Source organism: Synchiropus splendidus, chromosome 1, assembly GCF_027744825.2.
Source record: "Synchiropus splendidus isolate RoL2022-P1 chromosome 1, RoL_Sspl_1.0, whole genome shotgun sequence".
Classification (NCBI taxonomy): domain Eukaryota; kingdom Metazoa; phylum Chordata; class Actinopteri; order Syngnathiformes; family Callionymidae; genus Synchiropus; species Synchiropus splendidus.
The window spans coordinates 41,929,536-41,948,353 of NC_071334.1; positions in this window are offsets into that span (position 1 = coordinate 41,929,536).

An 18,818-nucleotide genomic window follows, 5' to 3' on the forward strand; every position below is an offset into this window, starting at 1 on the left:
GAAGTGCCTAAGTCCTTAACCAAACCAAAACAAATCCCCGGCCGAGGCCACACATGCATCAGGAAGTGTGCATCAGTTCCAATCAGGTGCATCCATTCATTTTCATTTCCACCCCCGTCTTTCATTAAAAGAAAACAAGATCCCAATAATAATTTTTGACAGCAGGGTGATGGATGATAGAAAAACAACCAGCAGCCTGCAGCTTTCACAGGGCGTGTATGTCTCTGAACATCTGCAGCGAGGGCCTGGACCTGCAGACATTAAGGGTCACTGAAAATGGCCTTGACTCTTATCCATCCTCTAGCAGAATATTTAAATTTGCACTTCCTCCGCTGATGAGCCTCGCTTCGATCGCACCTGCCAGTGCTTTGGGCCTCTGAAAAAACAAGTTCAACATGTGATTCTGCTCAGCTAGCACAAACAGGCGTAGTGTGGGATTTTTTTCTCCTTTTTTCTCTTTTTTTTTTTTTTAAAGAATGAAAACTATGCATTTTCTTGATCAATTAGACTCATGGACTGCACACTACACTGTCCACACAGTCCTATTTTGAAAAACCTGAAAAACCAACGCGTGACTTGCCACAGCATCAAAATTGTGTTTGAAACTTGATACAACAAGTTTTGAGAACAGTTGGGCCATCTAAGACTGTGTGGAGGTTCATGTGGCTCACCTTCGGATCCAGCCAGAGGAGAGCCTTAAAACAAACAAATGTGCGACAGATGTTTTGACAGCAGAACCCCCTGCTTTGGTTTTATAATTAAAAATGTCCAACCTGAAGGTCCAGCTCTGTCACACCCTCAGTACAAAGCAGCAGTGCAATTTGGAATGAACTGCTTGGTACTCATGCTCCACCCACGACATCTCTTTTCATTCAAGTTTTGTCCTGCATTTGGAAGTGTCCCTCCTCAGCCGGGTGTGATCTCGCTGGACATGAAACCTCTCGGCCACCCAGGCGAAGCCTCTCCAGCGGGTTCGCAGGTAAAGATTAGTTGAGAGTCCTCAGCAAGAAAGCATTCAATCCCATTCAAGTAGGCCCCTGTATCAAACACTGCCTCTGTGAGAGTGGAGGTCTTTCTTCTCGTCTCCCATCCTACTCTCTGATTCATTCCTACTGAATCGCCTTTGAAACCGGCGTCCCGCACCCCAACACACCTCGCCCTCTTCGGCCTTCATCTCTTGTCAATCACATAGGTCCAGGAAATGAGCGCTCTTTGTGGGATTAATTAATGGCAGGAGCTGGTCAGAGAGCTATCGGAGCTGTAATTGCTACTCAGCATACGCGCTGCAGGAAAAAGTTTGGGGTTGCAGTTTTCGTCTACGGCGGGGGTGTTCCTGAGTGCTTTGAACTGAAGGGCTGCTCTGCAGTGGATTAAAGTGAGAAGAGAGAGATAGAAGATGGAGAGGAGGAGGAATGGGGGGCTTTTGAAGTCTGCTAGAAGAAGAAGTGAACTTGTGTCTGGCAACATCAAACAGTGTTATCACCCACTCTCACCTGTTGACACCTGCACGTTTCCTCCCGCTTGCCCTCCTCGTCCCACAGATGGCGGTTCACGCAGTTCATGGCAACTTGCGCTTCTCAGAACCGCATTCTCTTTTTTCCTCCATTTGCCATGCACCTGCACTCCGAGGTCAGAACTGGTGCATCTTTGTATCGTTACCATATTATTCCGCCAAACTCCCACACATCAGCCCGTGTGAAGCTCCGTTCATGAGGTGTAGACGAACGAGAGGTCACCGACATGAATTATTTTGCTCTCATTTGCAACACAAAGGTCTATACAACTTTCTTTTTAAAACAAATATTAATGATAATGTATTCTTGGCTGCTGTTCCAGCAACAATCACTCTTGATTCGGGAAGTTCTAAGCAAACAAAACAAAAATACATTTATTAAATAAATACAATTGGAATTAAGTGGAATATTGAATATAAATATAGATGTTGACACGTGCTCAGCATCAGACGATCGGGGGTGCGCCACTACACCAGACATGGGGCGTGGATGGAAGTGGGCAGAAGAAAACGAGGGTGGAAGCCAGGATAATCGTGGAGTAAAGGGGGGCTGATTCAGCCATCACACCCTGCTAACAATTTCTGTCAGATCCCTGGAGGTTCCTTAATGAGCCCCACCGACACGGCCGATGGCGAGATCCCAACACTGGCTCACTGAAGTGAGAAGCCAGAAGATCGGCACCTAGCAGCGTCGCAGTTTTATTTTCCTCTTTTCTCTCCTGCCTCCTCACTCTGTCAGAGCAGAACTCAGATGCAGAACACTGCACTGACACAAGTTTAGCAAGACATGACTATTCATTTTAATACCTTCCAAACAATATACTTGGTCATCCTCCCATGCCTCACCCCAAAATAAAACACATTGCCTTTGTAAATGCATTTGTCGTTTTTTTTGTGATCCTCAAAAACATAATTCTGCCACTAGATACCAAAGTAAATCTAATCTAATCTACTTTCACTAATTAATAAATTAAAATCAAAAATGTTTTTGAACATGTGTTTGCAAACAAATCATTACAAATGTCATTTCCAATGAAGAATATTTACATGCAATTGATGAAGTAAAATGAAAAGATGAAGGTAAATATCAACAGATTTCGATATTTCACCTCTTAGGTTCAGGCTTATTGTAAGTTTTGTTTTGTTTTTTTTTTTTGAAGAAGAAGTAATAACTCAACTACCTACTATAAAGGAGGCTGTTTTTGATTACCTTGTTTGTGGACAATTATCAGTCAGACTGCAGTCACCAATAATAATTATTTTAAGAGTAATATACATCAAATGAAGCTGTAAACCCTATTCTACATATTGTTTGTACACTAGATCCATTCTCAGAATGTTCTCATTCAAGAGATGTTGCAGGAGACTTGTGTCCTCTATGTGTGCTCCTTCCTTCTTTTTTCTCACTGAAATCGAATGTTTCGTGTCACTACAAAATGACACACTGTCGCTAAATGTGTCTAGTATTTCAGCATTCTTAAAAACAAAGTACCATGGCAGTGAGAGACAATAATGTCATCTGCACGTATGTGGACCGGGGACCCAAGAGGTTAACGATAGATTTATTTATTTATTTTGTTTCTATTTGAAATGGATCCAAGTGCATTGTGGGCACTTCAGTGGAGTATTAACAATAACATGGGATTGATTCCAGCTAAACCTGCATCCTGTCTATCTGGTGTTTGAGTGCCCTGTCTTGCTTGTGTGGCTCTCACTGATGACCATCCAGGATGACCTCTGCTTTTCGCCCCATGTAACTCATATAGGCTCATTTCTAACTCAATGAATGCAGCCCTACTGGCTGCACTGCCTCCACTTTAATGGTTTTATTTCATTTTTTTTTTTTTTTTATTGGAAAGATTACTTTGCAGCTGGACAGATAAGCCTGACCTGCTAGGAAACAATCCCAGATGCTCTGATCAGGCCAAGTGGGTTTGTTCCAAACCAGTAGTTTTTTCAATGCAAGCTTGCATATCAGCAACGTCATTTATTTTTTTTCGGACAGAGGTCGATTTTTTCCAAAGTTTGGTTTGCGACAAGAGCCTATCAGACCAAGCGAAGAGTTTGTTGACACATTACATACCAAACAATTCAACATGGCGGAGCGCTTCATTGTGTCCTTTATAACAAACCGCATATAACCTAAATTATAAAAACAACATTTGGAGGAGGATTGCAGCAGAGATTGGCTATGATGACGGTGTGTGTATATGGCACAACATGAAAAAAATAAAAGCCTTGTGATTGTGCATCATCCTCTGATCTACATTGTCAGAGGTCAGAAGTGGACGCCGATAGAGCGACAAGAGGGGCAAGATGCTTTGATTATCATTTTATTCACCAAAAAACAGCTTTATTTTAGTGAGTAGCTGCACTTTATCAGGTCACTTTAAGCTAAGCATGGGTAAATAGACAGCAGCTTTATCAAGTTTCATTGGACTTAATGTGATGGCCTATATAAACAGCAGGCCAAGGAACAGGGATGAACCCACTTTTGGCTTGGACGCATGAATTATCCCGCCCACAGACGCTCCACACATGCACTCACAGGCAAGTACAACACACACACACTACATAAGTCTGTGGAGACAGTAAAGGGAAAGTTGCTTCTCTAAGTCTGGCTTGACTTGGCCTGAGGCGAAACGTGACCTTTGCACCACAAAGGTGAAACACTCTGTTCTTGCCGGTTTGAGAAAAATGCCTCCAGACGGAACATTTTTCCCTCCTCACATCTCATCTTTTCATCGGTTATTGTGCACTGTTTTTCTTTTCAACCATTCTTCAATGCCCCCTTTACAGCCCTCCACCTCACCCATCTGCTTTTGACAGGTCCCTGATGTGCTTTTTATCACCATATGGCTGCTCACCTAGGAGGACCGGACACGTGTTAGGAGCTGTGGCACAAAGTCTGGGGGGATAAGAAGTACAAACGCAGCTTGAGCCTGGCTCACAACAGGGTTGCCATTTTGGTCAAACCTTTTTTTAAATATGAAATTTACACTTGACCTTGATGGAATTTTGGTTTTCACATAGATGACACCAAAATAATGACTGAAGCAACAACAAAAAAAGAGTGGTTTATCAGTATATTAAAAGATTATATTAGGAGTCTAAATATTTTCCAGCTATGACTTGATTTATCAAACCCGGAGGGCTGACCATTGCGAGACACAGAGACGCCCTAAATCTACATGAACACAGTCATGCATATAAACAATATTTTATTGAATGAAGGTCGAGTTACTGATATTTTTTTTAAGCCTGCTTAATTAGTTAAACATTTGACAGCATTTATGCATAGAGATGGAACACACAGTCTTGGTCATTACTCATTCACACTCATTCATACTCATACTAAAAAATGATATCATTAATTATAGACAAAAGTATTTCTTAATGTTCACAAAATAAATGCAGAAGATCATTTAGTATATGAGAACAGTTGTGATGATGCTATCTTTTATTTTATTTGACTTTTGTATTCGCCATCATTCAACCAACCATGATCATTATGTAAAGTTTGTGTTAAACTCATGAGAAAACCTTTTACTTCATCGCTGAACGGAATGAATCCAACAGATTTCATATTTCACTTTTATACATAGTTTCAGTTAGTTTCGTGGTATGTAAATACGTTACTCTGTCCGTACATCTTTTTATTAAATCAGAACTTAATGTGTATTCGTTCAGAACAGAAACAAAAAAATAAGAAGAAACATTTTCATCACTTCATTCCATCACGCTTGATCAATTAATATGGAAAACCTCTGGACAACATTAGCAAGTTCTTCTATCAACACAGCACTCGAATATGTGATGTTCAAAGCTTCGAGTTTCCTTAACTGTCACTTTCACTACTCTAACATTCTAATTTTAGATGATCACTGGGGTTGCTGTTTGGTCAATGATATCGTTTTCACGCACTCCAAGCTTTACACAGCCAACACGATTATGTCAGATTGTATCTCTTTTTTTTTTTTTTTTGGTCAATAGTAAGTAAACGCTTCAACCCTGTAATGTGTGTTTTGGTTTTTTTTAAGGAAAAACATGGGTCAAAGAATGAAAAAAAAAAAGAAATCATTTGAACTTTATTAAAGAGGTGTGTCATTGGTATCAGAAAACACGGATGGTGTTGCGTGGGCTTTGTTGTGAGTGGTGAGGAATGAGGACAAGTGTTCCAGGTGGTGCTAACCAGAGTGCTCATGGACACACTATCACTATTCACCGCTTAATCTGGATCTGCTGAGCTGGAGCCAACTCACCATGGCCTCAATTTGCTTCCACGCCATGTGGAGAAATGTAAATACTGCCACATTCTATACAAGAGAGATGCATCGTGGCCGACATGAGGCGCTGCTGAGTTTGACTGAGACATTATTGTGTGCAAGTTCTCTCTAGCAACTCAAAAGGCTCACCAACAGCGCTGCCATTTTTCCTGAGAAACGGCTGGTTGTTGGGTGAAGTGCTAGTGACCACTATGAGCAAAGCCATGCCCTTTGCAGGGATATTGATGTTCAGAAATGCAGGAAAAAAATCTTAAGTTGATGGTTTCCAAGGATATGTTTGGGAACAAACACTTGTATTATCCAAAATACTTTCCACTTTTAGTGTCTTGTGATATGAAGAACTTCAAGTAAGCAACCATTTGGATGTTTATTGTATATTGTTGGTTTACTTATGTCACCTTTGTGGGAGGAAAATCAGCACCATTGTTTTAGCAGAAAAAAAGAACAAAAATTGAGGGGACTACTCACCATTTGACCTGGGATTCAGCATGCTTTTTTGCTTGTGTTTTCATGCTTTACAGAACGAAGGATTAGAGAGGCACGAATACAAAATGAAAGTGGCCTTCTGGAATTAGAGGTCTGCAAAGTGGATGAAACTTCCCACAGGGCGCAACACAGCATCAAGGACCTCGGACAGCAACTCGGAAAATCTTGTTGAACTGTGCCGGGGTCATCGTAAGGAGAAAGTTGAATAACAGAGAAATGAAACTTCGAAGATAGTGATGTAATCACACTGCTCACTATCCCAACCTCCTGACCCTCAATGCTGTCTTAAATAATGCATGATGGGTTTTCATCCAGACTCAGCGACAGCAGAATTCAGGACAATGGCCTTGATTTCAAGATGGTGTGAGATTTTGGGAGCTGGGTGGTGATCTCAATTACATGAAAAGAACAGATGACAGGCCATCATTCATCCTGACTGGAAAACTTCAAAAAATGTTAACAACAATCAAATGAGACATTTAGGAATTTTTAAGCGCTTAATGTTGTTAAATCATGAAATCATCATATAACTTAGGACTAATGAACTAGTCCTAAATCAAGATGACACCGACGAAGGCTGGCCTGGAATTATCATGCATGTTATTTTGCTTGTTTTTATGTTGTTGGGTTTTTTTTAATGTTTTGTGCATCCATACACACGGGATGAGTTGATAAATATCAGGGCAATCACTCCATCTGACTTATTACCTGTATTTTTGGTATCATTTATGGAGGTAGTCCACCTTCTGGCTGGACAGAGGAGACTGAGGAGGAGAGGGAAATTGTCATGATGACTCAGAAGAACAGATCCAAATGCTAAGATCGGAGCTGGCTTACAGGACCACTCAAAACCATAAGGTTTAATACGCAATTCACAAAGAAAGAACAGGGCACAAACAGGAAACGAGGAACTAAAGATGTCGCCACCAAAACACGGAGCGACGGAAACGCTTAAGGACGGGTGAAAAACCTCAATCAGAACATGCAAGAAAACCAGATGTAGCTCAATAAAAGCACACAGAAAACAAACATACAAAACAAACAATAGAAATGTGCCGGTGAGCTTGTGCGCCTTCGCAGCTTACCGGGATATTCCTCTCTACTGTCCGGTCACTCAGCAATAAGATGGATGAACTGGTGCTGATGTTGAGAAGGAACAGGGACTTTTCCTCCTCGACTGTTTCACAGAGACGTGGTTGAGCAAACTCATCCCAGACACTGTGCTTCATCTGGAGGGATTCCAGCTTCACTGTGCGGACTTGGTTCCGGAGGCCACGGGCAAAACCAGAGGTGGAGGAGTTTGTGTCTACATCAACGATTGCTGGTGTACGGACATGACTCTTCGTCTCCGGAATGAATGAATAGTGAACTGTAAAACCATTTTACTCCCCATGTGAGTTCGTTTCATTTAATCTGGTTGCCGGGTATGTCCCGCCAAGCGCGGATGTTCATGAGGCTCAGTGTGTGCTCGTGGACCAGGAACTGGATGTGGAGCGAACTTTTCCTGACTCAGAGCAGAGCATGCTGGCTCACTGTTACACATCGCTGTACAACACTTTAACGGCCTCCCTCGACCAGCACTGGAAGTCTCAGATCAGTTGATGGTACATCTTGTTCCCACATACAAGCAGATATTGAAACTTGCAAAGCCCGTTGTGAGGAGCATGAAGATCTGGAGAAGTGACGCTGTAGAGGAGCCTCAAGAAGAACTAGGTTCTTCAGAGCAGTTTCAGAGGGAGCTGAAGACACTCTGTGGTGATACTGTGCTGCAGTGTTTTGCCCTAACATTTCTGTGGTCTCTCCAGCCCCCCGTTCCACTTTACAGCAAAGGACTGTGGTGTCTCTTACAACTAAGATGAACACAACTAAGTCACTGACCAGCCACCTCCTCCCCGCACCCTCCTTCTCTTGACATCCTAGAACAGGCCGTGCTCACTCAGTTCAGGAAGCTGAATCTTCGTGAAGCTGCCGGTACGGACAGAGTTTCCCCTGCCATCCCGAGGAATGAGCCGCTGAGCTGGCTCCAGTTTTCTTGAATTCCTATCATGTCCTAGGCTGCTTTAAATCCTCCACTATTCCTGTTCCTAAGAAAGCTAGGATCACAGGACTGAGTGACTGCAGACCGGTGGCACTGACATCTGTGGTCATGAAGTCCTTTGAGTGCCTGGTTTTATCCCACCTTGAAGTCCATCACTGCACCCCTCCTGGACTCAATGCAGTTTTCCTGCGGAGCCAATGTTGTGCGGAGTTGCAAAATGCCGAACAACATTGTTTTTATTTTTCGATTTTGGGACCATTTAAATCTAATCTGAGTTGTAGCAAATGGAAATATGTATTATATGAATTAATTTATTGGCAGAACCAACGTTGTGAGTGCTGATGCATTTATATGCAAACTTCTTTTTCTTTCGGCTTCTCCTTTCAGGGGTCGCCACAGCAGATCATCTTCCTCCATCTCACCCTGTCCTCTGCGTCCTCTTCTCTCAAACCTACAAACCTCATGTCCTCTTTCACCACCTCCATAAATCTCCTCTTTGGCCTTCCTCTCCACCTTCTACCTGGCAGTTCCAACCTCAACATCTTCCTACCAATGTACTGGCTCTCTCTCTCCTCTGTACATAGCCTGTGACATCATTCATTGTTGATGAAGTGAGCAGTTGCTGTCATATACAGTAGTGCACGACTGTGTTTAAAGACACATGTCACAGGTTGTGGTGACTTTCTCAACTGGCTGCATTTTCATGAAAAAAAAAATTCACACATTTATACATCCTGGGAATCGGCTGGTAAAGTCAGTGATAGCATCATTCCCAGACGGCTTCCAGTCAGAGGCTAACGCTAACATTAGCTGCGCAGTGTGCTTATATGCAGACCAGACATAACACTGCCTGATGAGGTGCAAACTGATCTCATTCTCTCTGAAACAATGTTGAAAAATTTTAAGGAATTTTTACCCTAATCATCAGGTCATTAGTAGTTAGTAATTTCTGACTCAGATTCAGCACAAATTTGCATACTTGACTGAAACGAGTTGTATGGAACTGCAACCTTATCGTGGTGGGGGAGTTTGTGTACCTTGAATGATCCTAGGAGCTATGTTGTTGGGGGCGTTATGCTCCTGGTAGGGTCTCCCATGGCAAACAGGTCCTAGGTGACGGGTCAGACTAAGAGCAGTTCAGAAGCCCCGATGACAAAAACAAAAACACCAAGGACCGTGACGTCGCCCGGCATGGCGCAGCCGGGGCCCCACCCTGGAGCCAGGCCTGGGGTTGGGGCTCGAATGCGAGCGCCTGGTGGCCGGGCCTCTGCCCATGGGGCCCTGCCAAGCCCGAACGAATGACATGGGCCATCCCTCCTGCGGACCCACCACCCACAGAGGGAGTCATAGGGGTCGGGTGCAAAGAGAACTAGGTGGCAGTCGAGGCCGGGGGGCCCGACGACCTGGTTCGTGTGGACATTCTCTGGCTCTTGGAACATGGAATGTCACTTCGCTGGGAGGGAAAGAGCCTGAGCTTGTGCAGGAGGTTGAGAGGTACCGGCTAGATATAGTCGGGCTCTCCTCCACGCACAGCCTGGGCTCTGGAACCCAACTCCTCAAGAAAGGCTGGACCCTCTACTTTTCTGGAGTTGTCCGCGGGGAGAGGCGGTGGGCTGGCGTAGGCTTGCTCATAGCCCCGCAGCTCTGCAGCTTCGTGTTGGGGTTTACCCCGGTGAACGAGAGGTTCGCGTCCCTACGCCTACGGGTTGGGGACAGGTGTCTCACAGCAGTCACGGCTTACGGGCCGAACAGCAGTGCAGACTACCCGGCTTTCTTGGAGTCACTGGGAGGGGTACTCGTAGGGGTACAGTGCCCCAACCGGGGACTCCATTGTTCTACTGGGAGACTTCAACGCCCACGTGGGCAATGACAGCAAGACTTGGAGGGGCGTGATTGGGAAGAACGGCCTACCCGATCTGAACCTGAGCGGTGTTCTATTACTGGACTTCTGTGCCACCCACAGTTTGTCCATAACGAACACCATGTTTGAGCACAAGGGTGTCCATAAGTGCTCATGGCACGAGGACACCCTTGGCCGGAGGTCTATGATAGACTTTGTGATCGTGTCATCTGACCTTCGGCCACGTGTCTCGGACACTCGGGTGAAGAGAGGGGCAGAGCTGTCAACCGATCATCACCTGGTGGTGAGTGCGATCCGCTGGCAGGGGAGGAAGCCGGTCAGACCGGGCAGGCCCAAACGTATTGTGAGGGTCTGCTGGGAACGCCTGGCAGAACCCACTGTCAGTGGGGTCTTTAACTCCCACCTTCAGGAGAGTTTCTCCCAGATCCCGAGGGAGGTAGGTGACATGGAGTCTGAGTGGTCCATGTTCTCCTCCTCCATTGTCAGTGCGGCTGCACGTAGTTGTGGTCGCAAGGTCTCCGGTGCCTGTCGCGGCGGCAATCCCCGAACCCGGTGGTGGCCACCGAAAGTAAGGGATGCCGTCAGGCTGAAGAAGGAGTCCTATCAGGTCTTGATGGCCTGTGGGACTCCTGAGGCAGCTGACGTGTACCGGCAGGCCAGGCGTGCCGCTTCCCGTGCAGTCTTGGAGGCAAAAACTCGGGTCTGGGAGGAGTTCGGAGAGGCCATGGAGGAGGACTATTGGTTGGCCTCGAAGAAATTCTGGCAAACCGTCCGTCGCCTCAGAAGGGGGAAGCAGTGCCTCACCAGTGCTGTTTACAGCGCGGGGGGGAGACTGCTGACCTCGACTGGTGATGTTGTCAGGCGGTGGAAAGAATACTTCGAGGGTCTCCTCAATCCCGTCGTCACGTCTTCCACTCAGGAAGCGGGGACTGAGGACTCGGATGGCTCTCTCATCACCCGGGCCGAAGTCACCAAGGTTGTCCGTAAGCTCCTCGGTGGTAAGGCCCCGGGAGTGGATGAGATCCGTCCGGAGTATCTGAAATCCCTGGATGTTGTAGGGCTGTCGTGGCTGACACGTCTCTGCAACATCGCGTAGCAGTCGAGGACAGTGCCTCTGGATTGGCAGACCGGGGTGGTGGTCCCCCTGTTTAAGAAGGGGGACCGGAGGGTGTGTTCCAACTACAGGGGGATCACACTCCTCAGCCTCCCTGGAAAGGTCTATTCCAGGGTACTAGAGAGGAGACTTCGGCCAATAGTCGAACTTCAGATCCAGGAGGAACAGTGTGGTTTTCGTCCCGGTCGTGGAACACTGGACCAGCTCTATACCCTCCATCGGGTGCTCGAGGGTTCATGGGAGTTCGCCCAACCAGTCCACATGTGCTTTGTGGATTTGGAGAAGGCATTCGACCATGTCCCTTGCGATGTCCTGTGGGGGGTGCTCCGGGAATATGGGGTGCGGGACCCTCTGCTAGGGGCTGTCCGCTCCTTGTATGACCGGAGCAGGAGCATGGTTCGCATTGCCGGCAGTAAATCAGACCTGTTCCCGGTGCATGTTGGTCTCCGCCAGGGCTGCCCTTTGTCACCGGTTCTGTTCATCACTTTTATGGACAGAATTTCTAGGCGTAGCCAGGGGTCGGAGGGGATCCGGTTCGGGAACCACAGAATTTCATCTCTGCTATTTGCGGACGATGTTGTTCTGCTGGCCTCATCGGACCGGGACCTTCAGCATGCGCTGGGTCGGTTTGCAACCAAGTGTGAAGCGGCCGGGATGAGGATCAGCACCTCCAAGTCTGAGGTCATGGTTCTCGACCGGAACACGGTGGTTTGCTCTCTCCAGTTTGGTGGAGAGTTCTTGCCTCAAGTGGCGGAGTTTAAGTATCTTGGGGTCTTGTTCTCGAGTGAGGGAAAAAGGGAGCGTGAGATTGATAGACGGGTTGGTGCAGCGGCAGCAGTGATGCGGTCGCTGTATCGGACCGTCGTGGTGAAGAGAGAGCTGAGTCACAAGACGAAGCTCTCGATTTACCGATCGATCTACGTTCCCACCCTCACCTATGGTCACGAGCTTTGGGTAATGACCGAAAGGATGAGATCGCGGATACAAGTGGCTGAGATGAGTTTCCTCTGCAGGGTGGCTGGGCGCACCCTTAGAGATAGGGTGAGGAGTTCGGTCATCCGGGAGTAGCTCGGGGTGGAGCCGCTGCTCCTCCACATCGAGACGAACCAGCTGAGGTGGCTCGGGCATCTGATCCGGATGCCCCCTGGACGCCTCCCTGGGGAGGTGTTCCGGGCGTGTCCTACCGGGAGGAGACCCCGGGGAAGACCCAGGACTCGCTGGAGAGATTATGTCTCCGGTCTGGCCTGGGAACGCCTCGGGATCCCCCGGGAGGAACTAGAGGAGGTTTGTGCGGACCTGGAAGTTTGGGCTTCCCTGCTCCGAATGCTGCCTCCGCAACCCGACCCCGGATAAGCGGTAGAAGAAGGTGAAGGTGAAGGTGAGTTGTAGGGCATTTACTATGGAATAAATGTGATTTATTTATTTTACATATTATTTTTACACCTATATCATTGCCCTATATTTGTTTTATTTGCAGACTCTCTGCTCTGTTTGCAGTTTCACATGATTTCAGAGATTTTATTAAACAAATAAAAAAGAACTGAGATTTACACGTACCTCACTCACCTCTTTAGTCTGCCGCTCATCCACTTTGGTCCAAATATATGTGGTGGCAGTGGTTACAGTTAAAGCAAGAGATATCGTTCCCCACCTTAGCTCTTTACATTGAGCCTCTCGTCGTGACAAAAACGGGGGTGACGAGCAGATGTTGCTCACCAAAGACCCACAGATTTATCTTGACTTAAAGTATATCCCAATGGCACGAGCAAATGACACAAAGGGATGATAAATAGCTGGATGAGGCCTGTAATAAGCTAAAGGGTCTATGCCCACCAGGCCTATATGTTTCTTCCTCACGCACCCAAGAACTCTAATCCGGGCTTTGAGGGGGGGGGGGGGGGGGGGGGGGGGGGGGGGCGAAGCGGCAGGCTGAAGTTAGCGTTCGCTGTATTAGTGTCTCCGACACATGTGCACCCTAATCCCTACTCTGCAGCTTTCTCTGAGCTGCTTTGTATTTAATTTTGCAGCCCCTCCCTCTTTTCTCTCCTGAGCTCCTTCTCCTCTCTTGACCAGTTAAGTCCCGACGGGGACACTGGAATGACAGGCTCCATTCAGCAGTGTGCTGGGGGTGACAGCTGGTGAGAGGCCCGTGTGAAAGAGTGCTGCCCCTTCGATGTCCCTCTTGCCCCTCCTTTAACCGACTGGAGAAAGGATGCTGGACGCAGCTGAACCAACGCACCTCCTCGCCCACTGGGCTTGATGAAGAATCAGGTAGTGTCAGTCTGTGTATGGATTTTTTAATGCCGATTGTGCTTTTCATTTAGACATTCAACTGGGTTTGAATATGAACCCTGAAAGAGTTCGAATATTTCCTATAGTCTCGTGTGCTCAGTGGTTATGAAGGTTTTTTAATCACATTGTTATTCTACAATGATGAGGAAAGGACAATGAATGTAATAAAATCAAATACTGCTCTTTTTCATGAGTGAGAATATTTTTCTTTTCTCCTTGTGATTTGACTGACTTGTGACAAGTTTTGATTCTGTTTGATCGTGAAGGCAGTGCGGACAAATATCAATGAGAATCCCCTTGGAACATGAGGCTTCACTGCGGTCAATCTAAGAGGGTTTCATCAATGGACAGACCTAAACAGAATGTGTCTGTATGGCAGAGTGAAGGCACATTTTCTGCTCCCAAGACATCTCTGAATTACCTGCACCTGTTGGAGCGTGTGTTTCTGTCTGAGTGTCTGGGCTCCCACATGATGTGCATCTTCCTGCCTAACAAGGGTCTCACGTCCATATGTGACTTCCTCATTAACCAGCCACATGACAGGGACAGAGGCTCTGGCCGCTGGCCCAGAGTGGCTCTGACACAGCCGGACCCCCAGACGCCAAAGGAACCGTGAGTTTGTGTTCCGCCACAGATGCCCCAACCATGTGGCTCCCTGTTCTCTCATCTAGCTCAGGCCACTAATTACAAACTTGAGCTCCTCGATTTTTCGTCCCCTGCCTTTTTCCTTTCAGGGCTTTTGATAATGGCGATGCTGGCTGGGGTTTGGCCAGTTGAGATTGATGAAGAGATGGAGCTATATAACGTTGCAGATTTTTACAGTTCAAGGCCTTCATTAAAAAGGCAAGAGCACATATGACAGTTGTGAGCAGTTGACACAGTTGAAGACAGAATTTAGACCAACCTGGTGTCAGGATCACAAGTCAAACCCACAATGGTGGCACTGCCCCGTGGAAACTAGGTTGTTTTCTAATGTCACTGTCACATTGAATTCGCAAGAAAGTCTTTCTTTTACACATAACTAGAAAGAAAACAACTTCTGTTCAGTTAAATAGAAGCAACAATTTCTTCCCTGCAGACTTAGCTCTCTTGGAGTACAAAACTCACTTGAGGACTTGAATTGATGCAACAAAAGCAATATTGTTTGACCAAATATATGAGGCATAGATGGGTCAAATGGATTGATGTAACTTTTGCTCAGCAATGTACTTGAACTTCACTGTCAAATATACTTAGAGGGCTTGAGTGTCACATACTTTTTCAGAACCAAGATGATGTGACCATGTGGCGCTGGTCCTTGGTGCTTTGTCTTCTATAGTTCATCATCTGTGATTGTTGATTCATTTTATTCTTACTTACTACTCCTAGGGCAGAAATGAATACATGTGACATGACTCACTGAACAAATGTGTAAGCATGTGGTAGCTTGTATTGTAGGCATCATTGTACTGTAGGTACTTTAGGTGGCACGTCAGTCTCTTTCAGTCTGTTGTTTTTACAGACAATCGATACTTCAGCGTTTCTTTACTGTTCGACAGAGCTTCTAATTTACACAGCATGATCATTTTATACAAAACTGTGAATTTGCATTGAGTGATTTTGTCTAGACCAGAATTGCACGCCCTAATAACTACTGTCCAAACAACAATAGTTTTTTTTATTTATTTATTTTTAAATCAAGCAACATGGTTTAGTCCTTCAGGCACATAAACCAAAGGTCTAGTAATATTTTTAGCCACTGTCCCAAGTTTCAAATGTTACGGTTACGGGACAAGAGCTTCAATCAAAATTTGTTTGCACATCATGGAGCAAGAGAAGAATCTCACCCCAGCAAGTTCACTCTTAATGTTCTCGAGGTGTCTCACTGTCATTGTCGTCCCCCACCGACATGTTTACAGTCAGTCATTACAATAGTCACGGTCACTTGTGAGGAGGATACGTAAGAAGCGAAGGTATCTTGCCACTCTCAGTGACTATAAATCATTACTAATTATCAGCTATTACTGTATGATTCTGATACTAAAGCACATTTAAAAATGTAGTATTGAACTCAAGTCAAATCCTGTGTGTGTAAAAGGGGGCGAGTGGTCTACTATTATGCAGTCGTTCAACGGAACAGAAGCTCTGCAATGAATTTAGCATTATTCATACATTACACACACACCTTATCAGAGATGTCCAATCTAACAGGTCTGCAAACAGCTGCTGACTTTGAGCAGCCATTTCCCCATCTGTTGGACCCTCACTCGCAAACAAAACATCAAGAGATGCTTTCAGACTCAGGGTTCGAACATTTGGAAGGAAGGAAGCATTGACAAATGCTGTCAGTCTTCACAGAATGTACACCTGGAATTGTTTTCTGATCTTGATTTAACAATTTACATTTAACTTCATGGCAGAGCTAGTATCAATGCTTTTTTTAAAGCTCTCGTCATACTCATTTAATGTGACCCCTGTCTCTCCTGTCCATGTCACACTTTCTCTCCTCATAGTGGCCCTCACATGCTTCATCGAGTAACCACACTTCCTCTGTAGGAACTCTGGGAAGCTTCTTCTTGAACTACAAAGACCAGTGCAACTCCTGACCTTCTCTGTACCTTGCTATAAACATTCACAGTGTCAGCACCACATCTGTGGTGGTCTGTCACGAAACCATACTGCTGCTCACTGATGGTGACCTGACCTTTTAGCAAAAATTCAGGAATACCTGAATGTCTTCCAGCTCACTATCACTCATGTCTAGACTTTTGTGATTGCTTTTATCATCAACATTCAAGAGGGCAATGTTCTTGGCATGTCCCAAGGTAGTCTTGGAAGCCTTTATTGCACACAAGGTTTACATCCACTAGCCTATGTATCAACACACACACACATAGAGTACATGTTAGTCTTTCTATCTTAGTGAGGAGCACGCTTTTACCAGTCTCTCATGCTTTATTTAACCACCAAAAACAAATGGCTAACCTTAATCTTGCTAAAAACGTATTATAATAACCTAGTTATTTCCCTTCAAAATGAGGGTTGAAGAAGTGAGTATTGGAAAAAAAAACTGGCACTAGACGAAACGTAAACCAGAGTTCACCACACATTAAAACTACACGAGACAAATACAAAGCTTGACAATCGTACTAGAGTAGTAAAATAATCTATATTAACATCAGGGCCGCACAACTTATCTGGGCAGACGTACGTCACTCGTCCAGGTAATCACCATCGTTGTCTGAGCCATAAATACTACGCCTGTGGTCCTTGGACCAGCATGTAGCACTTTAGTAGCCTATGACAATGCCTGTTTAAAAATGAGTAGACCGTGCTGTGAAAAAGTTTGATTTATTCACTGTTCACAGTTTCAGACTAATTTAAAGCAATAAATGAGTCTGCACTCATTTTGCTCTGTGAAGTTGTCAGGAAACAGAGCGCAGAGCACTTGGGAATGGGCGTCTGTGAATAAAGAACCAGAATCACACCCAGGTATTGAAATTAGTGACTTGTTTGGCTGTAATGTTGTAACAGGGGACGGAGAAGGACAAATAAATTCCGGCAGTATGATGTAATAACATGTGAATGTGCCGCAGTTGGAGCGGCATTCATTTTTTTCCGTTCTTGCAGGGACGGGATGAGCCGCAATTTGTTGAGCCCCATTCATTTTTTTTTTCATTCACCTTGGAACAAAAAAATGCACGATGCAATAGATTAAATGTTCATGACAGCATGAATGAATTGCCTTGAGACCAGGTTGACTAGTTACAAGAAATTGAAAAGCTGCAGAAAGGATGCTGAACATGGATCTGTAAACATATAGACATATGTTATGGATCCCATTTATTACATTGAATCTGAGGTAAAGAATCAGCAGATCGGTGCTCTGATAAGAACCAGAGCACATTCTTATTCTGGGAGGGAAACAGGGTAATAGTATAAATCATGCCGCCGTACCTTTCTCAGACTTCTGAAGGTTTTCTCTAACATGTATTACAAGTCATAATGCTTCCTAGACTTCTGTCTTTCAGCGGGAACAACAACAAAGCAAGTGAACACTAGCCGGGAGCATAAGTGCTCCTGAGCCCTCAGACGTGGATGGAACTGTAGGTGGTGGTGAACGCTTGGTCAGACATCCTTCCTAACTTCCTCTCGGGAGACAAACAACACAGAAATAAACTCCCCTGCTTTTCTCTTCCCAACACCATGTCTTTATCCCGTTCGGACACTATAGGTAAACAACATTAGTAATGTTTACTTGCTCGTGGTACACAGGGGTGCATGTCAACAGTGGCCCAGCTTGTTTCAGCATCAGGTACATCTGAGTGGTTGGCAGGGTCTGAGGCATCAGGGACACTGTGATGGAGGAGAGTAAAAGGTGGGAGAAGAGTGGATGCAAGGCTCTTTTGGTCTCTGGCTGTGCAGCTGCTGGCAATTACCTGGAAGGAAGAGGAACGGCTGGGAGGTATCCTGGTGCTGAAGGCTGCCCCTCCACTCACACCCCGAGGATTTCTCTCGTAACTGCAGTGAAGATTTTGCTTCTGTCAGACCCAGTCGCAGGTACCCATGAAAAGCCCACTCCTGCGCCAGCCACTTACTTAGCTTTGTCGAAGCATTTATCCTCAGTTTGTAAAATTAAATGAAATTAGTAATAAATAAGGCAGACTGCTAGACACGCACGGACCGCACTCAAAACACAAAAAGTGCTCATCTACAGTAGTTCATGATCTGCTTACAGCCCACCGCCCCTGTCTCCTTTCTGGAACCACGTCCCACTTTCATTAATTTTCTTCGCCGGATTGTCATCTGTGTGCCCCACTTGCCATACGCTTCACACCGCTTGTCTTTTCGCACCACTTTGTCACTGTTTTAGATTCTAGACTTTAAACACTGTGCAAAACACCAGAAGTAGGTGGGCCAACACAAGACAATGATTTATAACGCCTTTAGCACTCTCCTTGAAGGAAACGGAAAAGAATTACTTTGCTTTACAAGGCAGATGGTAGGAAGGGGGAATCTTTGGGGGATGAAGCTAAGGCTTTAATAATAATGGTTAGCCACTAACTTATGCTAGTGAGAAACACTTTTTCTATTGTCTGTGTATTTATCTTTGTTTTTAAACAGGTGCACAGGTATTTCAAATGGTATCACTGCATCGTCAGCATTACTTTTTATTGTATCCGTTTTGCCACATTTGTTGGTTGAAAACAATCATCACCACTCATCCTCTGTTTTCCTTCCCACTCGTG